Source organism: Panthera uncia, chromosome C2 (genome assembly GCF_023721935.1).
Source record: "Panthera uncia isolate 11264 chromosome C2, Puncia_PCG_1.0, whole genome shotgun sequence".
NCBI classification, from domain to species: domain Eukaryota; kingdom Metazoa; phylum Chordata; class Mammalia; order Carnivora; family Felidae; genus Panthera; species Panthera uncia.
In genome coordinates this window covers 40748096-40769144 of record NC_064810.1, presented here as the reverse complement: position 1 = coordinate 40769144, position 21049 = coordinate 40748096, and the positions used below count along the sequence as shown (strand labels likewise).

Below are 21049 nucleotides of genomic sequence, written 5' to 3'. Positions count from 1 at the left end.
TAGCACTGCACTTGTATTTCACTTCTGTGCTTACAGTGATCATGTGAGACACTATTATCTATTTTTCCTGAGGAGATGACTGAGGCTTAATGATATTAGTGCACTGACTGTTCATCCCATTAAGTGTTGTAAGCAGAAACGAAATCTAAGGCTGAGGATTTCCTAGACACAGATACTTAGGTGTTTTGTATCCACTGACTTCTCGTTCTGTAAAATGTAAAAGTGGTATCTGATGGAAGATTGGCAGTAAATCCAGCACCCTAAAATTAACAAAAAAAAAGTTATATAGTTTGACTATAAAGATAGTAGACAGATTTTACCGGGCACACAGTGAATTGCTTACTTCATTTTACTGCGGTAATTGTCGATAGTAGTTTTCTTCAACAATAATCTCAAGCCTATGTCTAGCCAGGTGAATGGCTCTGATGGAAGACAGTTCTGGTCACCGGGACGAGGGAATGCTTCACTGTTGTAGGTCTATTAGAAAGCTATTTGTGAGTGGGATGCCTTTGCAGAGGAGTCCGCCTGCTCACCATAGAATAAATTTTCTACTTTCTCTATGTTACCAGCTGAAACAAGGAGCTTTATTGTGTAGGGGGAAAAAGGCAAACCCTTAAATAGTTTCCAATAAAAAATTAAAAGGGCTAATGCAATTCCACTTTATTGCTTTAGTCTCCTGGACATTAAGAACTCTCAAGCAGCCGAGGAAAGTAAAATATTCAACCTTGTCTATTACACAGTTGAGAGGTAATTTTCACTAAAATATAACATAGTATTTGGAATTCTGCACAGTGTATACTGAAGAGCAAATGCTCAGAATACCAACAAGAGTGGAAAAGTGAGCACTTTTCCCAAGACTTTGGGGTAGATTTGATGCACTTCGGATGCCTAGCAAAGTCTTCTGCACTGCCCCCAATCTGTACTTGTCACTCTGATTACACATTAAGCCCAACTAACTAACAACATATTTAGAAACCAATACAATTTTCATTAATTAGGACTAGAAAATAGTACACTGAAAATGCCTGCACATAATTTGTAACAGCTGGATCCATACCATTTTCCTTCTAAGGAAATCTTAGTTTCATAATACTTTCAGTTTATTTGATATATAGTAGGGAGCTACACCTAAAACAAAAAATAAATTTTTGTGACTAAAAGAAATTCAGTTCATGTTCAGTAATGTCTGAAGTCACCCAAGGGCACATCCTGCACCCATTCTGACCTGCCTTCACATTTCATAATCTGCATTCTTACCAGCCAGCGAAATTTCTACTACCTGAAATCCTTCTTCCCAAACTGTGTTCAACTCAGTTGATAATTGATATGCCTTGTAACAGCAATGTAGTACCAGAACCACATACAAACTAAATACTGAAGATCTAATCATGCTTTCATAAAACATATGTATCAATAACATTCTGCTCTTTAAAACTCAATTCCTATGATATTATTACTGTGGTGAGATAAGATAATAAGCACTTCATGGATCCCTCCCTCCACCTTTATCCCTTGCGACCTACTAGAATGCTTGGCTCACAAAAAGCAACCAATACATTTTGAGAGAAGAATGAAAGCTGTATTCATCTCTCCATAGTAATGTCCCATTATAGTATTTCCCATGCACAATTACTAGGTTCAACAAATCATAAACATCTTAGTGGAATAAATTTCCCTTTAAAGAATCACTCTCATGCTATGAACAAATTATAAAGCGTTATGATGAAAATAAATGGAAGAAGGACAATTTTTTTTTAAATTATGTGTTCCATTAGGTATTAAATGCAGAACTATATAATGTAATATATGTAATATATACTTAACTTGTAATTACATATATGATTAATAGTAATTATAAGTTGTATTCAATTTTATTTTTTTTAATTTTTTTTTAACGTTTATTTACTTTTGAGACAGAGAGAGAGACAGCATGAACGGGGGAGGGTCAGAGAGAGAGAGGGAGACACAGAATCTGAAACAGACTCCAGGCTCTGAGCTGTCAGCACAGAGCCCGACGCGGGGCTTGAACCCACGGACTGCGAGATCATGACCTGAGCCGAAGTCGGCTGCTTAACTGACTGAGCCATCCAGGCGCCCCTGTAAGTTGTATTTTAAAGCTACAAATAAAGGAAACTCTCAATTTCTTCCTCTTTTAATTTTTTGTTTTTGAGAGAGAGAGAGAGAGAAAGTGGGGGACAAGGGCAGAGAGAGAGGGAAGGAAGCTCAACTAGGCTTCACTCCCAGCCCAGAGCCCAACATGGGGCTTGATTTCATCACTGTGAGGTCATGACCTGAGCCCAAATCAAGATGCTCAACTGACTGAGCCACCCAAGTCAGTTTCTTCTAAACACATCTTTTAAAAAAATTCTTGAATTATGTTTAAATAAATATCCCTAGGATAAAAGAAAACATGAGGTATACTTCCTAAAGAAACTTTTTTTCCCCTATATGAACATATTTAGTTTAGAACAAAAAGGAGTAAGAGGACTTCCAATTGATAATAATTATTATTATGATATGGATACCATCTGACCTTAAAAGTAAGGACTATCGTTTTCCATGATACATACAAAACATTACAAGTTTTATATGATATATAAAAGACAGAAGCAAAAAATGGACAACAGATCTTTTTGGGGTGAAATCCTTGAGGCAAGAGTTTTGAGAGTTTGAACGTGAAAGAAAAAAAGTAAAGCTGAAACAGAGAGTCTCAAATTAGTCTGGGGAGGCATGCAGACAAATTAGGCCATGCAGTGCTGTGAAGGTTATATTAAGGGCTTGTTTTTATATAGTAAGTTTTGTGGGAAGTCATTGAAAGGTTTCATGCATGAGGTATACCATAATCAGATTTACATTTCAAAGAGATCATTCTTGTTCCTAGGGGCAAATGCATTGAACTGAGTCAAAAATGGAGTACACAGGGGATCACTAAAATAGCCCAAATTAGAGATGTTATGACATAGATAGAGAAATAGTTATCATCATAGAAAGAACTGTATTCATTTGAGATATATTATCTAGAAAATATTGATAGATCTTGGAGATAGAATCGATGAAGATTATAAGGTAGAAGAAACCTTAAGAACTGGCATCTGAGTTTCTTGTTCAAGTTGTTGGGTGTTATTCCTATTTTCTGAGTTAGGGAATGAATGAATTTTTGGGTAAGTACACACCATTTAAGTTTGCATATGTTACACTAAGTTAGCCAAGTAAGCATTTGCTGTACTAAACTGTGTAGCATTTACCATATTTGTACTGTAAAGAAACTGATTCCAGGGCACCTGGGTGGCTCAGTCAGTTGAACATCTGACTTTTGATTTCAGCTCAGGTCACGATCCCAGGGTTGTGGGATTGAGCTCCACGTTAGGCTCTACACTGCACGTGAAGTATGCTTAAGATTATCTCTCCCTCTTTAAAAAAAAAAAAATTAAAAAAAAAAAAAAGTGAAGATGGAATAAAAAATTTAAAAAATAAACTGACTCCAATATTCTCATGTTAAGCAAAATGCCAAATTAAGTTTTCTGTTACAGGCTTTTGTTTATTGTCAACAGATGAAATTAGTTATCAAAAATATGGGTTTCCAAAAAAATATATATGGGCTTCCAGAGAAGACAACATGATCAAGCAATCTATATAGTTTTTTTTTTTTCTTTTAATGTAAAAAGATTACAATAAAATACTGGTAAAGAAAGGTTCCATGTCAGAGACACATTAGAAAAACTGTCTTTACTGAGTTGGGTGTTTCTTCTCGGAATAGAATATTGATTTTGATTTGTACATGAACCGGAGACTTGGACTCCAAAATAGAAAACCTGTGTTCTGTGGACTCCAACATTTGCCTGATTTTACCATTATACACTATTTATCCCAAAGCAAAAAAGGAGAAAAATTATGAGCATATCAACAAAAATATATCATGACCAAGGAACCAACAGTTTAAATTGCAACATCAATTGCTGGAAAATGAATAGGAGATATTTAAAAAAAAAACATTTGTTTAATGTTCATTTATTTTTGAGAGACAGAGACAGAGTGCAAGTGGGGGAGGGGCAGAGAGAGGGAGACACAGAATCCTAAGCAGGCTCCAGGCTCTGAGCTGTCAGCATGAGCCAGACGCGGGGCTCAAACTCATGAGATCATGAGATCATGAGCTGAGTCAAAGCGGGACGCTTAACCGACTGAGCCACCTAGGCACCCCTAATAGGAGATACGTTTTTGATGTGCATATTGTAATTGTGAGGAACACAGTTTCAGGCAGCTCAGGTTCAAATCTTGACTCTATCACTTACTACCTATATAACTGAACAAGTTACAAAGCCTCTTCATATCAGTTTCTCTGTATCTATAAAATGGGGACAATAAAAGAATCCTACCAGGATTTTATAAGAATTAAATGAGAGTATAGCAAGTTTCAAGTACATATTAGAAATTAGTAAATATTAATATATATTTATATACATATTTAAACATTCATGATGTACCCAAACATTTCTAAAATCTATGACATAAATCAACAGATTTCTCAGTGTATTTGAACAACATTAAACCACATTTGCCTTTTCCTAATTTTCTACTTTTGAGATATATTAGGCATTTGTTTCTCCTTAAAATATTATTGCAATATCCTTCTCCATTAAAACTGTATTTTTTAAGAGGGTTCACAAAAATATTTCACAAAAGAGCATCCTCTTGTCTAAGTACATTACTGATAGTTATTTGGCCAGCCCTTTGCTCTACCCAATATTTCCAACTACCACTTTGCGACACTGGAGATTTCCATAGATATCTTATATCTACACAACTTACATTTAACATAGACAAACCAGAGCAATGTTTTGCCCTTGGTTCTTTGTGGATATGTCAGTCCATCTCATTAAATGCTACTAATAACTTTATCCTCCTTTGAAATCTTTGTATTTACTGGTGGAAGGACCAACACAGAATGGGTCCTTCCAGAGGAAACTGAAATGATTACCTCCAATTTGTAGCTCAAAGCCTTTTTGCATCTTTATTCAGATGCATTTTTCCCACCCCCAATACTGGCAGTTTTATTTTTATTTTTATTTTTTTGGCTGCCATATGCACTAGCAAACACAAACTTGGCTGACTTCCCTCCACATCTTGTCCTCACTTCTTGAAGGATCTTTATTTTACTGAGCTCCAAAATTAATCTGACTTTGAAATTCATTCGTTTTCCTGAGTCTTATTTCTCCATAAGTACAGACTCTTGCTAAGGTGATACTGAGCTTTGTAACTTTCAGCCACTTGTCCAAATCTGTATCATGTTGGCACTGACCAATATCTCCCCTGTCTGATAGCTTTTCTGACAGTTAATGAGAAGTAAAAGGCTAGAGCTATTAGCCCAAATCCTAGGGGACAGGTGTCCAGATTACAAAAACCACATTCACATATGGCAATAATTGGCAGCTCTTTTAGGTGATCACAGACTTATTTCTAAAGACCCAATGGATACTTGAATAATTCCTTGGTGCCAAATAGGAAACTCTCCTGAATAAGATAAGTATGTACTGTTTTTTTTTTTTTGTACAGTTATTGCTTGTTTCCTTTTTTTTTTTTCCCAATAGACTTTTCCAATAAAGGAGATTCATTTAAATAGTTCATGCCAAAATTTATATAATTCTACCAAAATTATAGACTTAAGTCTATGGTAATTGAAACCTTAGAGATAGAATATTTCAGTCTCACATTGTATAAGGTATTATAGATTTAAGAAGCCGATATGTTTATACATCTAAATAGAAGCAGCAGCTCAGCTTTGGAAACAATATCCTTTCAAGAATCTTACTACCATTTACAGAATGCTCTTTTAACTCATCTTTCTCATTCTTTTGATTTTTCAAAAGTAGCGCAACATGAAGTCTACTTATGTAAAAACATTTATTAATTCAATATTTAAAGATACCATTTTATATACAGTAATTTATTTATACTTCAAAGCCTGCTCCTTTGTCCAAACTGGTTTTCAAGGCTCTATTGTACTCCCTTCTGTTTATCTCTAACCTTTCTGTTTAATCACACTTGGTAATAACTTAAACATTCCACAGACTCACAAGCAATCAACAAATAAGTAGGATATTCTGGCACTTCTAAAGGAGGAGCAGACATTGAAAGGAACCGCTGAATTAATAAAGTGGTTTCAGAACACTCCTCAGAGCAGAAACTATTTTCACTTATTTTAGTATTTAAATATTTTAACGTACCATCATTTTAGTTTGAAGTATAAGTGCAGCTTCCATGTTCAACTCTATCCTTTGATGTAGGAGGAACAGCAGCCTCCGATTGAGAGGCAATAGACCTGTGTTCTAGTCCTGACTGGACCTATCCAGCTAGGTGCTATCTTATGTTGAGTGAACTTGTCCCAGAGCCCAGCCTCAGAAGGTCATAGACAAGACCTTGACACCAAGTCTTCCTTGAGCTTACCTGTTGCTTCCATTATGCTCACAGCCTAGAACTTTGAGCAACTAGCAAATTTTTCCCAAGTCAGTTTAACCTGGGATGCATATGGTTTTGATAACATTTTACTCTACATGCATGTTACCATTCTGAACTCTGGGAACAGTCTAACATGACAAACTAGTGGTAGGAATTTCCTCATGGAGAAACAGAAAACAAAACAAAACAAAACAAAACAAAACAAAACAAAAAACCCAGCTCTCCCGAATTTATATTATCCATCATTCTTTCCTCTAACGATTACTATGGGTACAGGATTGACTTTTTAATAGCTAGTAGGATGTTGATTCTATTTTAGGAATTCCTTTTTAATTTTACTTCATAGAGAAATTTATAGCATTTATTCATATAGATAGGTTGTTACTTCATCATCACATGAATAAAGTATCTTTTCAGTCAATAGTAACATATTTGCACATTCCATTGATGATTTTTCAGAAGTTGTAAAAGACTTGAAGATACTTTTTGTGATGTTGTATCTCTATATTCACTGTTGGTAACCTAAAACTAATTTTTGGTAATTAAGATCTTAAATAAGCATATAATTAAGTTTAAACAAGGATTAAAAACCCTTGCCACGTAGCTCCATGGCTTAAAAGAAATCACAGGATTCTTTTATTTAAAATCCCATATCCTAGAATAAATAGACTTCCTCATCTATTTAGCATTGGTCTCCCAGGATTAGAAGATGACACAAGATGGTTCAATGATTACATTGGAAAATATGTTTCCCCTAAAGCAAAGATAATATCCCTGTAGTCACCTTTAGTTTCTTATCTCAAGTTACTCTTTCATTTGCTGAATTTCTATTCCTCTGTGTCAACGATAACTTGAAAATTAAACACCTTTAGGACACTAGGGAATAGCATGAGATGAACACTATTCTGACCACAGCTGGAGGCCACAGAAATGCTGCTGCACCAGATGAAGTGAAAGGCTAGGGCGTTGTGGGAGGATAACAGCAGGGAGTTGGCATTTGCATCTGGTTTCCCCCATTATTTTCTATTTGAATTCTAGGTACATGCATGTATGCCTGTCATTCTTCTAGGTACAGTATTACTAATAAGACATGTAGTATAACAATGCAAATAAAACAATAAGTTACCCTTCTTAGAATTATGCAAAATTTTCAATGTTAGAAATTTCTAGTGCTTAGAATTCTGAATATTTGGAACATAGTCATTGCTTAAGTACATACATTTTTTTATATAAACAGAAAAATCTTATTTATAAATATTTTATATGCATATCATGTACACTATTATTTTAGAAATAAACCTAAGACTATTTTATTTTTCATATTTTATTTTGAGAGTGAGAGAGAGAGAGAGAGAGAGCACAAGCAGAGGAGGAATAGAGAGACAGAATCCCAAGCAGGCTCTGCGCTGACAGAAACCCTGAGATCATGACCTGAGCTGAAATCAAGACTTGGACACTTAACTGACTGAGCCACCCAAGCATCCAAACCTAAGACGCGATTTCAAATTTGTTTCTACAGATATTTATAGGCAGCATATTAAGAGCAACCTGTTACCCCATGAGCCTCTACTGACAACCTGCTTATCTTTATAGGGAATTCACATGGTTGTTTAGCATTAAAAGAGAGAGAAGCTATTTCAACATTTCATGGCATCATTTTGTGCAATCTGAGGCCCCCATTTTCACAAAGGATCAGCCTGTCTCCTGACAGGACAGGTCTGGGGCAAGGCCCCTCCTCTGGCCAGAGTTCTGATGGGTGGCACCACTGTGCTTAGCCTCTTCCAGTTTTAGTTTTTTCATGATCCTGACTGGTTTACTAACTATGTGGTTTTTTTCTGCTGGCAATTTTAACACCTGAGTATGCTTCAATCTCAGTATGTTATGTTCTCATTATCTCTCTGTGGGGCTCTCAGCCCTATTACATTGGAAATTCGTTGAGAGGAGGAATTATGTCCCATATAGCTTTGTGTATTAGATATCCTAACACTGCTTGATACAAAGTTGGTAGTTAAGACGTATTGAGACAAAGTAACTCTAATACAGGCACACATATGTGTATGCGTATGTGTGTGTGTGCATTTTGGATGGCCAGCACACATATCATGTCACAGTATGGGCTCCCCTCCTGATCCCTCTCCTGCCCCCACTTCCACTCTCAGTCTCTCTAACCAAAGCTCTTAGAGTCTACACGGAAAAAAATAATTGAAGAAAGAGAGAAATTACACTTATGAATAGAAATTTATAAAACTGCCAACATTTTGTTTTTTGCTTGTTTTTATTTTATTTTATTTTATTTCATTTCATTTCATTTCATTTTATTTTATTATTTTATATTTTATTTTATTTTAATTCCAGTAGAGTTAACACACAGAGTAATACATAAGTTTCAGGTCTAAATTACAGGGATTCAACATTTCCATACATCACCTGGTGTTCATCATGACAACACTCCTCAATCCCCATAACCAATTTCCCCTATCCCCCCACCCCCACCCCCTACACCTCCCCTCTGGTAACCATCAGTTTGTTCTCTATTGTTGAGTCTGTTCCTTGGCTTCTCTCTCTCTCTCTCTCTCTCTCTCTCTCTCTCTCTCTATTTTCCCTTTGCTTGCTTGGAAAACTGCCTACTTTTTGGAACCTGGAAAGAGTAAATGATACTGGGAAGGAAACATAGGGAGCGATGAATGGGATACATGAGTATTAGGGTCAATAATTTCAACAAAAGCATGGGCAAGAATAAAATATTCTGAATGAAATATGAAAAGTGTGAGAACTGAGGAAGAGTGGATTGAGCTATCAGACCTTTAACCTGAGGAACAGTGACATTTGTTATTTCCTTGTGGAGGGGTGTGTGTGTGTGTGTGTGTGTGTGTGTGTGTGTGTGTGTAATTCTGATTCCACAAAACTGTTTAAATTAACTTGTGCTTCATAACTCTGTCATTCTCTAGTTGTGTCATTTTTGCATCTTCACACATTGTAAGTACATACAGCTTGGCACCTCCATAACTAAAAGTTCTACAATTAGGTTTTTGATGCATGTAAGCTCTTGTTTGGAGATACAATGCAATTAACCATAGGAACGAACAACATATCCTTTCTTTATCAAGCTAGCCTGCCATTTCATCATGTATGTGCAAAGTCAGAGATTTTATCTGATCATTTTGTGCAAAGGAATGAGGGCCTGGATGCATGGAGGGATTTTTAGTAAAAGTCAAATTACTCAACTGAAATAGTCTGAAACAGAAGGGGTTTGAAAAGAAGCCAAGATAACCAAGTTATACAAACTATCATCATATCCCAGCCCTCCCCCATAACAAAAACATCCAATCAAAGGATGGGGAAATTGCTTAGAAAATAAATATTTTTAATAGATGTTAATAAGGTACAATATTATACCTTAACATCTCATTTCAAGGAGAGAAGAGTAGGTTTCCATTTCACTCCAGAAAGCATGGTTTCCATTCATCAACAGTATAGCTTTCTAAAATATCTCCTCAAGTTATTATGGTGTTCTATAACCAAGCCTGATTGTAAAATATGATGTTACAAAAAATCAATAATAAAATATTCATATGATCCAAGATTTTCCCAAATTGAATCTGACTGGGTCATGGCAGTATGCTGATGTCTGGAATGCAAGTAATATACTATATTATTGATGCCTGTCAAATAACGGAAATTGTTACAAATTAATTCATCCCTAACCTAATTAACCCCGTGTGCAATATTATATGCATTCCAGACAAGTACTGTTTTGCTCTGGCCATAAAACTAGGAAGGACAATATTTCAACCTATAAAATCGCCTTTTAAGCCACTTAGAAACCTCAAAGAGTATTGCTTATGTAGAAGTGATGCAAAAGAATGCATTACCTCATCTGTTTGAATTATTTTTGGTCTGATACAAAATGTTCTTTTTTTAACTGTAAAAATAATCTAAGGAAAATGTCTAGTCTGTCTTACATATTGAGTAGATAGAATACATTCATATTAATAGTTTGCACTATTAGAAATAAAAGCTGTGTCATTTTTGTAGGGGAAATGTGGAAGCCTTAACATTCTTTTGATATTCTAATGCAAAAATTGTTTTCTATCCAGAATATCTCATAGTTCTGACCTTACAGGTCAATGTATATCAAGATATATTTTATCATGATATATAGTTAGGACTGGTTTTTTTGGAACTAGTAGGCAAGTTGTTACCTTTTAAGAAAATTTTGTTATTTTTCTTCAACTATCTCTTTACACACATCCTTTCCCACCCTCATTTGTCAGTAACGCCCTGCTCTTCGGCAATACAGAGCCTGATTCAAATATACCTAGATGTGAAATTTTCCTGTGCTCCAAATCTGTCGTGGATCTACAACGCATTAATATTTATCAGTTCTTTCTTTTCTTCTCTGCTAGTTGAAAACACTGTATGCTATACCTCCTAGCTTTCCTAACTGATTATTAAACAGTAAACAAAGAAAAAAAAAGGGCAACTCCAAAGAAAAAAAATCTAATTGTGGTGATTTTTAAATTATTTCAATCTTTCTGTTCCCATCGTTTTGTATCACATTGCAAAATTTTCTTATAATTACTGCCCCCAATTTTTATTTTTATAATTTTCCTAATTTAGGAATAATGTCATATTTGGATAAGTTGATTTTAAAAAGGGAGAGAGGGTGGCCTTGAATAGCAGTAGAAAGTGCATGCAGATGGTGGAGAATTTCTGGGAGAATCAGGGCTTGGTTGCCTTCTGAGTGATCGCTCAAAGTTATCCCTCCACAGGTGCATACTGAATACAGATTGTCTGCCTCAGAGAGTTGTGAACACTGGAAAGACCATTCGTGAAGTGTTAACATAGAGCAGGAGCTCCTAGAAAGGAGCTTTTATTATTATTTTACAGTTATACTTCACAACCGGTACTTACAGACAATGTTAGCATTTTTCAATTCTTAGCATTTCAGTCAGGGCATTGTTTTAACATATGTGACTATAAAGTGTGCCCCAAATCTATGGATGTGGTTCATTTTCTGTAAGAGCACATTAGGCACTCTTAAGGTGAAAGCTGTAGCATATTTTTAAAGAGACTATTTCTGCTTTCAAAATCTAAAACGGTGAGAAAAAAAGTGCTTTGCGGTTAATCTCTATTTTAAGATTTTATATATATATGATATATATGATATATACATATATCATATATATCATATATATATCGGTGTATGTATCTACACACATATGTCTATACCGAGAGAAAGAGAGACCCATGTATTGTGGCCACATGTTGTCAAAACGCATTAGTGAAATATCATATCTGATCACAAGTAATGTGAAATGATGCCCCACTGATTAGAATGTCATTGATGCTGTGGCCTGTTGTTCTTGACACCACAGAAGAGGATCAAAGCATCTTTCACGGTGATAAAGTTGGCAATATGGACGGGAAATAATGCCAGAGAGACTGATTAAGTGTTAACACTCCCACCTGGTGCCATGAAAATAGGACAAAACATCCATAATTCAGGATGATTTTCTCCTCCTGTGTTTATTTTTGTGCCAAGCTATAGGGTTTGAAAGAGTTAATACTGACAAACACTTTCTTCCTCACAATGCTCTCCAGTAAGGAGTAGGTTATAAGAGGGCTTCTCTTTCAGTGTGCATCCTTTCAAGGAATACTTTTTATATTTATATTAAGAATCAGAAAGGTATTTCCAGTGGGTGCAAAAATATGACTCATCCATTTTCCCTGCTTCTATATCTGGGTTGACAGATACCCCACTCAAGCTGTCTCTTGACTGACAAACACCTCAGTGGGCACGTTTTTCTTACGATAATGTTTGCAGATAATTCAGGGAACCTGTATCCCAGATTTGTATTCTTAAGGAATAATGTCAACTAGAATATGAAGTTCTAAAATGAGAATAAATCTTTATCTGAGACCATGCTTCATCCACCATAATTAAATGTGCTAGCACCGGCCATCTTAGTTTGAGTCTCACTCGCTTCTTTCCATGAAGCTATCTGTGAGGCAAAGCCAGTGCAAGGCCTGAAGAGAAGGACCTCTGCCTGAACTGCTAAAGCTTACATGGTTAAGAAGATAACACTGCCTCCTGTTTTGTTTGTTTGTTTGTTTAGAAAATTCTCTTCCCAGGTTTTAAGCATCCTGAATCGAAAGATAGCAATATTCATCCAACCTTAGGGAAGCGTCTCCTAAAACAAGATTTAATGTCACTGCCAAAACAGATCAATGGTAACACATTTGTGTGAGTGACTATTATCCACAAGACCAAAAAGCTTTTATTAATTCCGGGAGGTGCACTGAATTGTTCTTGTTCACTGGGTTATCAACTATGGTTCTTGTTCCAAATGTCTCATTACATAGTATGAGTGACACAATCAAAGCATGCTCCCCAACACTGTCCTTCTCAAGTCCATTTTCCTGTTGGCATACATGCCTGTGATAAAATGGTACATTTTAACAAACATAAAATAAGTTTTGTACACATGTTCACATGTGTCACACACACACACACACACACTTTTTTGTTCAAATATAAACATCAGGGAGTAATTTGCTAGATGGACCCAAATGATGTGATGATGTAACAGGTATTTCTATTACTAATTTGTAGATTTTAGTCAGGCTTTATGGTCCATTTGAAGGCACTGTGTTTATAGTTTGCAGGCTGCCATCTAGGTGCCAGATAGCTGAATGCATCTTACATTACCGATGAGGTCATCGTTGAGTAGCATGCTGAGAACAGCAAGATTATCACCGGGCTCTGGAAATGAGGCACAGTCATGAAAATGTGTGTCTTTATTTGTATCCTTTCATAATTTATTTCCACGAGCTTTCACTCTATAGTCAGTGTGCTTTGGATCTTTGATAAGCACATTATAAACTGCTTTGCATTGCATCACATTGATCCACGCTATATTAGAGTTCTCCCATTGTTTGAACAAAGTATCTTATTCATCCCCATGTAATGCTCATGGCCCGTTAGTTTATAGAAAAATTTAGTCCTATGCTTTCAGTGTCACAAAACAAAACAAAACAACACAAAAAATGTAGGTTAGAAACGACTTTAAAAATTAGAAAAGAAGCTTTTTATGGAGGATCAAAAAATTGATTTGACCCTGTGGTGATAATCTCATGGTGAAATTAGTGACATAATTTGACCAAATTTGAAATTTGACTACATAATCTGTGGCAAAAAAAATTGACCTCTCAGGACATATTTAACTCATGTGTAATAATTCTGTAACAGTAGATCCCTCAAACATAACCAAATGGAGAAAGGCATGTTGAAGGGCTTAGTAAAATGTAAAGCAATATAAAATGCTAATGCTTAGAGTTTGTGTTTGTCTCTCTCTGTGTGTACAATATCAAATTAATATTATAATTATTTCAATTCTAAGTTTGCACCATAGAATCACAAAAATTGTGGAATTCTTACAAGAATAGTTTGCTTTACAAAAATTATATACTTCCCATGATAAGACATGTTATTTTATCTTACTGATGGCAACTCTGAACAAAAACATGTGGTATTTAGAAGCTGAAATAACAAAGATAACAGAGTGCAAGTCTCGTAACTTTTACTTTTTTTCCCTTCTGGTACTAATCACTAATATACTGTCTCTTTTCTTAAGTTATTTAGAAGTCACATCAGTGGTTAAACATTCGTCTTATATTTGATTATAAGACGTATATAATACATATGACGACAACAGCAGGGGGAGGGGAAAGCTATGCTCATAAAAACTTCCTATATTTTACCAGAGGCAATTTACTATCAACTTGAAGTAGATTTTGATAAGTTAGAGATGTAGAAATCATTAAAAACCACCAAAAAAGTAACACAAAGAAGTGTGATTTAAAAGTTAAGAGAAGAATCAAAATGATGCGTAAATGAATTGTTGTATCAAAATCATGGTATAACAGAACCAGAAAAGATTAAAGGAGAAACAGAAGGGGAAAGAAAAAGCACTCAGAGAAACAGAAAAGAAGTAGCAAACGGCACACCTAGAGCCAAACGTATTAACTTTTACATTAAACATGAAAGAATGAAACACTCCACACATATGGCAGAGTCAGTGAAATTGGGTCAGAGAAGCAAGATTCGATTATATACTATCTATAAAACATACACTTTAAATTCAAAATCAAAAATAAGTTGGAAGTGAAAAGACAGAAGAAGATACAGCATGCAAATAATAGCATGAGAGAATTGGAGTAGCTATATGAACATCAGACAAAACAAACTTAAAGGAAATCAATGTTATTAGAAATAAGGAGAGACATAAAACAACATCAACACGGTGGGAAGAAAATACACTTATAAATGTACCTGAATCTAAAAATATAACAGAGAAACATAAAACACATATTGGTAAAATTTAAAGGAGAAATGTAAATTTAGAAATGAATACTTAAAACTGTTTTTATTCACAGACTACATGATTGTTTATACAGAAAACCCTAAGGACTCTATAAAAACAAGTTATTGTGGAGGCACCTGGGTGGCTCAGTCAGTTAAGCGTCCAGCTTCAGCTAAGATCGTGATCTCTCGGTTCGTGAGTTCGAGCTCTGCCTAGGGCTCTGCATTGACAGCTCAGAGACTGAAGCCTGCTTCGGATTCTGTGTCTCCCTCTCTCTCTAACCCTCGCTCTCTCTCTGCCCCTCCCCTGCTCGCGCTGTTTCTTTCTCTCAAAAATAAATAAAACATTAAAAAAATTTAAAAACAAGTTATTGTGTAACTGTGAATGAACTTTCACATTTTAGGTTGTCTCAAATACACCATCTCCAATTTCTTAGAAGTTTTCTTAGGATTTGTGAGACTTATTAATAAATAGACATGATGAGCATTATTATAAGCCTTATCGTAAGTCCTTCAGCAAAAAGTTTACATGGTGATTTTTTTCTTAGAGTCTCAATTTAGATACTTTAATACGTTCAAAATACAGTGCCATATGGTGTATTTGTTTATTGCGGGCTTGACTGAGAAGTAAAGAAATTCAGACAATTACTTTTAACGCCCATATATGATTATTAAGTCTGGTAAAGTACAGAGGTCATTGAAAGAGATATTTTTAACTGAGTCTGAGTTTTATAAGATTAAACAGATCTTCTAAGTGATCATAAATCAGTTCTCATTACAGGTACCTAAAGCAATTAAAAAGTCACAAAAATTACACTTTTAGGGTTACAGTGTTTAATGTTTTTCAAGTTAAATTTCTACAACTAGCAAGATAACGTATGAGTTACTAGGACTCAGACGATGTTCTAGGGAATACAGGGAATATTTACTTGGAGATCCCAACTGCACTGCAAGCTAAACGATGGCCAGCGTTTCCTGTTTGTGTACTTTCTTCACTTCCACCTTTGCCCAAGCCATCTGGTTTTTCACGGACCTCCACGGTGTGGCCAGTGACGGAATGGTCTCCTGACAGTGCAGTCAGAGAAACTTCCATAGACACACTGGCCCCGCCATCTTTGCCAGAAATCACATTACCCAGGTCCCTAACACTTCTCTCCTGATCCTTTGGTTCACCATGTTTTTTTTTAACAGAGGATCAAAGTGAGGACCTGCACTGGTGTAGCCTTGTGTGTTACCTGCAGGTTGATGGACGTGGAATCCATACTCGCCTTTGGTCAATCCTGTAATGGCTCCTGATGCCACAACAGGCCCATTTTTTTTCTGCACGAAATGGACAGTGCCCTCCACACAGCCCTGGCCTTTCAGCGTGCACACAGCCTTTATCTCTATGACTTGGGAGGGCAGCGGAGGACGCCACATAAGATGCTGACACCACATTACATGTTGACTTTGTTGTTACCACAGGTCAGAAATATATGCGACCAAAGGCCTGAAACAAGTAAACCAAAAAAACCTTTGTGGAGGAATTGGCTGACCACAGGAAGTGAGGTGCCAAGACTGTGAAAAGCCACACAGATTTCACACTTCCACTTCTAAAACTTTCATTGTCCTTTAATTTACTTTAAGGATTTTCTTTTCATTTTTCGTGTCTCTCTGTCCCTCTTTTTTTCCACAAAATTGTGCCTAAGTTGTACCATCCCCAAAGCCACTCTTCACTATTCTTGCCAATTCCACATCTGACAACAAGTCCCAGAATATTTTCAGACATTACATGGAAAATGTTCTAAGTTGCACTGCCAGCGATGAAGTGTTGAAAATACAAGTGCCTGTGCCAAGGAAGAATACTCTGAGGTCAAAGAACCTTTTGGAAGTATTAATAAAGTAGATAATAAACAATTCCAGAGTTGGCATTTGGTGAAGAAAGACAATCCATATTCACTAAATCAGAACAATAAACATGAATTTTAAGAGACACTTAATGGCTTGGACCATGATTCTCCTAAATCCATCGGGTCTTTTGGCTGGCACTAAAGAGAACATTGAACTTGAGCACATCTGAAAATTCTGAAAATGCCTTGACTCAATTATGATTATGATTTGTTTCTTTCCAGCCTAAGTGAATGATACACATGGAAACAAAATGCAGAATTTTAAAATCTGTCTCTGTTACTCAAATCCCAATATCACCTTTCGTTCCATTTTGGACACCAATGTTTGCATGGTTTCACTTAGATTGTTGGTTGACACGGTAAAATGTCAAAAGTAAGAACAAAGAAAAGGTAATATTCACCATAAAGTCCATTTCTCCAAAATGTCAGCACTCCTTTGTCAAGGTTAACAGTTAGGGGAACAAAGGAAAATGTGTTGAAGTTAAATTCTTTCATTTTATATTTTTTTCTCTTTGCAATCCAGAATCTGAAATACACTTTTTCTTTTTCTTTCTTTCCTTTTTTTTCTACATCGGGAGGGTCATTATGTATTTTCTCATTAAAAGAAAAAAAGAGAGAAACTATTAAATAACAGGAATGATCATTCATAGAATACTTACTCTTTGTCAGCTATCTTCCTGACATTTTATTTAATTTTCACTATAATCCTTTATATCAGTATCATTATGAGCTCCATGATAAAGGGGATAAAACCAAGTATAGATAAGTGAAATAACTAGCCAGGAAATGGATAAGAATCCAGGCGTTTTGTTTTAAAGACTGTGCTGCTAATCTCTATGCTTATAAAACAAAACAAACAAAACAATGACAGGCTAAGATATCTCCAAAACACTAAAATTTGCTTTTTACTATGTTGATACTTAATATATTTATTAACACATCAGCAGTCCAACTAGATAATCTAGGTCTTATATTCAAACAGCTAACAAGTCTTAACAGTGATGCATTGCTGGGAGATTTATTTTATTTACTGATTTCCAGGAGTTCATTATTAATTAATAGGTGTTTTACTTAGCAGAATGTGCTCCTGCCTTTTGGAGAGGTGAATAAGTAAGGTTTTTGGATATTGCGGTAAGATCCAGAATATGAAAAAAATGCAAAAAAAAAGATAGTTTATATCAAGAAATGGAGGAACTAAAATAATTTAAGCTAAACTACATCTCCCCAAAGTGCTTTTAAGTTAAGTTATTTATCAATAAAATTATACAGCTTAGAAACACTATTGAACACTAAGACTTTTTTTATGAAAGCATTTCATAATTTTCCCAAAGCAGTCTGACATTATTCTGTGCATTTATAGAGATAATTGTGAGAGTCTCTTCAATTTTTACTTTTTCTTTAAAGTTATTATATTCTATATTTTTCCTATCCCTTAAAATTAGTGCCCTCATGATCTAATATGCTTTTCTACTTACTTGTCCTTTACTTTTATAGATCTGCTATATATATAAAGAACCCTGGTTTGAACTGCTCAACGGGTTGTACAGATATCAGCTCATTAAAAACTCTACTGTGAGACAGTCTGTGGACATTTTAGAAATTGTGCCACTTTCTACTTAGAACAGAGAATTTAAGGCTTGTGAAGATCACCCTGTGGGTTTTCCATCAGAGATGTGACTTGCTATAAGAATCTTCATTCTGAAGTAATGAGTCCAGTTTTGCTGAGCTTTATTTAATACACAAGATGTGGAACTTATAGTGACAAAAACCACGGGATTTGAGAGTGATGTGAAACAGAATATTTGTGTGTATGGAGGTATTTTACTGTGTAGAAAGAAGACAGGAAGGATGGACCCAAATATCTCTCAAGGCCTGTAAGTCTGTATTCAGTTACTTACTAAAAACATTTAGAAGTCTGACTTAAATTCCTGTTGACACGGGAAACCCAGGCTTGGCACTAAAACTGAAAGTGTTCTTATTTGAAGGCTATCAAATAAATGAATTAAAATAACCTTAACAGTAAAGACTAAGCTACAGGATTAGTGCTCTGAATATGAGCAATAGGTTATTAAAGGCCCAGACAGATGTGGGGCTCTGTGTGTGTGCATGTGTGTGTGTATGTACATGTGCAAGGCAGGAGGCCGGAAATGTGTGGCGCTCTTCACCAAAAAAACCTCATGACTTTGAGAGTCTAACACTAACAATTAGTACTTCTCTCTCTCATACTCCCTCCACCTGCATGTGATTCTCACAACGTCACCCATGTTAGATATTACCAATTATGATTGCTCATATTCATTAGCCTCTCCTCCAATGGTTTATAGATGAGCGCAAGACGCTCCTTTTCTGACCAAAACAAACAAAAGAATATCCTCTCATAGTCCCCTTCTCCATGCTGAAGTAACTATTAATTTTGTTTCCAAAACAATTATGGAAAGGGTATCCTCTCCTGTTTCTACTTTCTTATGCCCATTAACTCTCCAACTTTTACCAATTTAATGGGAACAATTGGGATAAAAGGCAAGATCAGTCCTTCAATTGTCAAACCTCAAGGGGCTTCTTCTTTACTTTCTTGCAGTCTACAATGTTGAGACATCTTTTTTTTTTTTACTTATATCTCAAAAATTTCTAAGAATTTTCTCAAGTATTTTACTGTCTTTTTACTCTCCAACTTCTCAAATATTTCTTTTTATTTATTTATTTATTTATTTATTTTTTTAATTTTTTTTTTAACGTTTATTTATTTTTGAGACAGAAAGAGACAGAGCATGAACGGGGGAGGGTCAGAGAGAGGGAGACACAGAATGTGAAACAGGCTCCAGGCTCTGAGCTGTCAGCATAGAGCCTGACGCGGGGCTCGAACTCACGGACCGGGAGATCATGACCTGAGTCAAAGTCGGACGCTTAACCGACCGAGCCACCCAGGCGCCCCTCCAACTTCTCAAATATTTCTAAGAATTTTTCTGTTTGCCTCCTAAATATAGTGATTAGGGACCGGTGATCATTCATATGAAAAGGTATTCAAAAAAAGATTGAATATCTTCCTTAACCCATTGCCTTTGCCACTTAATCTGTTTTACATATGCATTCAATATTAACCTTCTTTGTTTAAAAATGTTTATTTATTTATTTTGAGATATATAGAGAGAACACATATGCACAGGGGAGGGGCAGAGACAGAGGGAGACAGAGAATCCTAAGCAGGCTCCACACTCTCAGCACAGAACCTGACGTCGGGCTCGATGCCACAAACCATGAGATCATGACCTGAGCTGAAATCAAGAATCAGATACTTAACTGACTGAGCCATCCAGGCACCCCACAATATTAAACTTCTTAATTAACTATTATTATTGACACAGAATTACTGAGTTGCATTCAGATCATTATTCCCAGCTCCTTTTACACAAACCTCTTCACCACTCTGCAAATCTCAATACCTCACTCTCACCACCTGCAGCCAACTATAACCAAGGTGTGCTTCATAATGTTTGCTGAGTTGAACGTCACTTCTCAGCTCAAAATCTACAGTTGCAAATTACCGGCAAAGTTCAAACATCAATCCTTAACTATAGTCAATAAATAATTGGTTCCCTTCTCACTTATTCCTACCTGTTTTCTACTATTTCAGTTAGGACTTTTAGTTTAACCTTCACTTCAACATTCTCAGTTGCTTCCTGCATCAGGGCTCCACATTTTCTCCATTGCGTGTCCCTCCCTCTACTCCAGGTCATAGCAAGCTTCCTCTATTAAGCTTCTGTTTACTTCTCATGTTTGATGATCCTAGATAACACTGATGCCCTTTCTCAAACTTCTTTTGCTCTTTCTTTTTTTGTAGTATATATTCATCACTAAGTCTCTCTCTATATATGTATATACACACGTACACATATACAGTGTATGTGTGTATATATATTTATGTATATGTATACATATATATACATATACATATGGAATGTTGTATTTACAAACTGTACCATGTACTTTACCCTTACTTATATGTAGTTTTGTTATCTAATACTTTTCACGTGTAGGTCTTTTTCTTTACCGTTGTGCAGTTAGATCTTGGATAAAAGTGATTTAACGCTATATTATCTTTCTTAATACATTTCACACAGTTTAACTCAAGACCAAACATATAATGCATACTCAACAAATACTTGGTGGTTGCTTAAATGGGGCTAATAATATTTAAGAATTACCAAGACTTCATTGGATGATTCAGGCAATCGACGTTTTTAATGATTGCATTCTGTGGAGTCACTCTTAAATTCCAATAACTGCTAGATGCTATAGTCCATCACAATATTTAAATTTCTAATACTTTATTTGGTGGTTTTGT

The 21049-nt window shown here is 35.6% G+C and overlaps 1 protein-coding gene and 1 pseudogene across 1 annotated transcript in view; both read right to left on the bottom strand.

The window, feature by feature from the left end:
- Positions 1–21049, bottom strand: part of EPHA3 (EPH receptor A3) — a 353619-nt gene that overhangs the window by 143219 nt on the left and 189351 nt on the right. The window lies entirely within an intron of this gene.
- LOC125920850 (superoxide dismutase [Cu-Zn]-like) lies at positions 15002–17219 on the bottom strand (annotated as a pseudogene).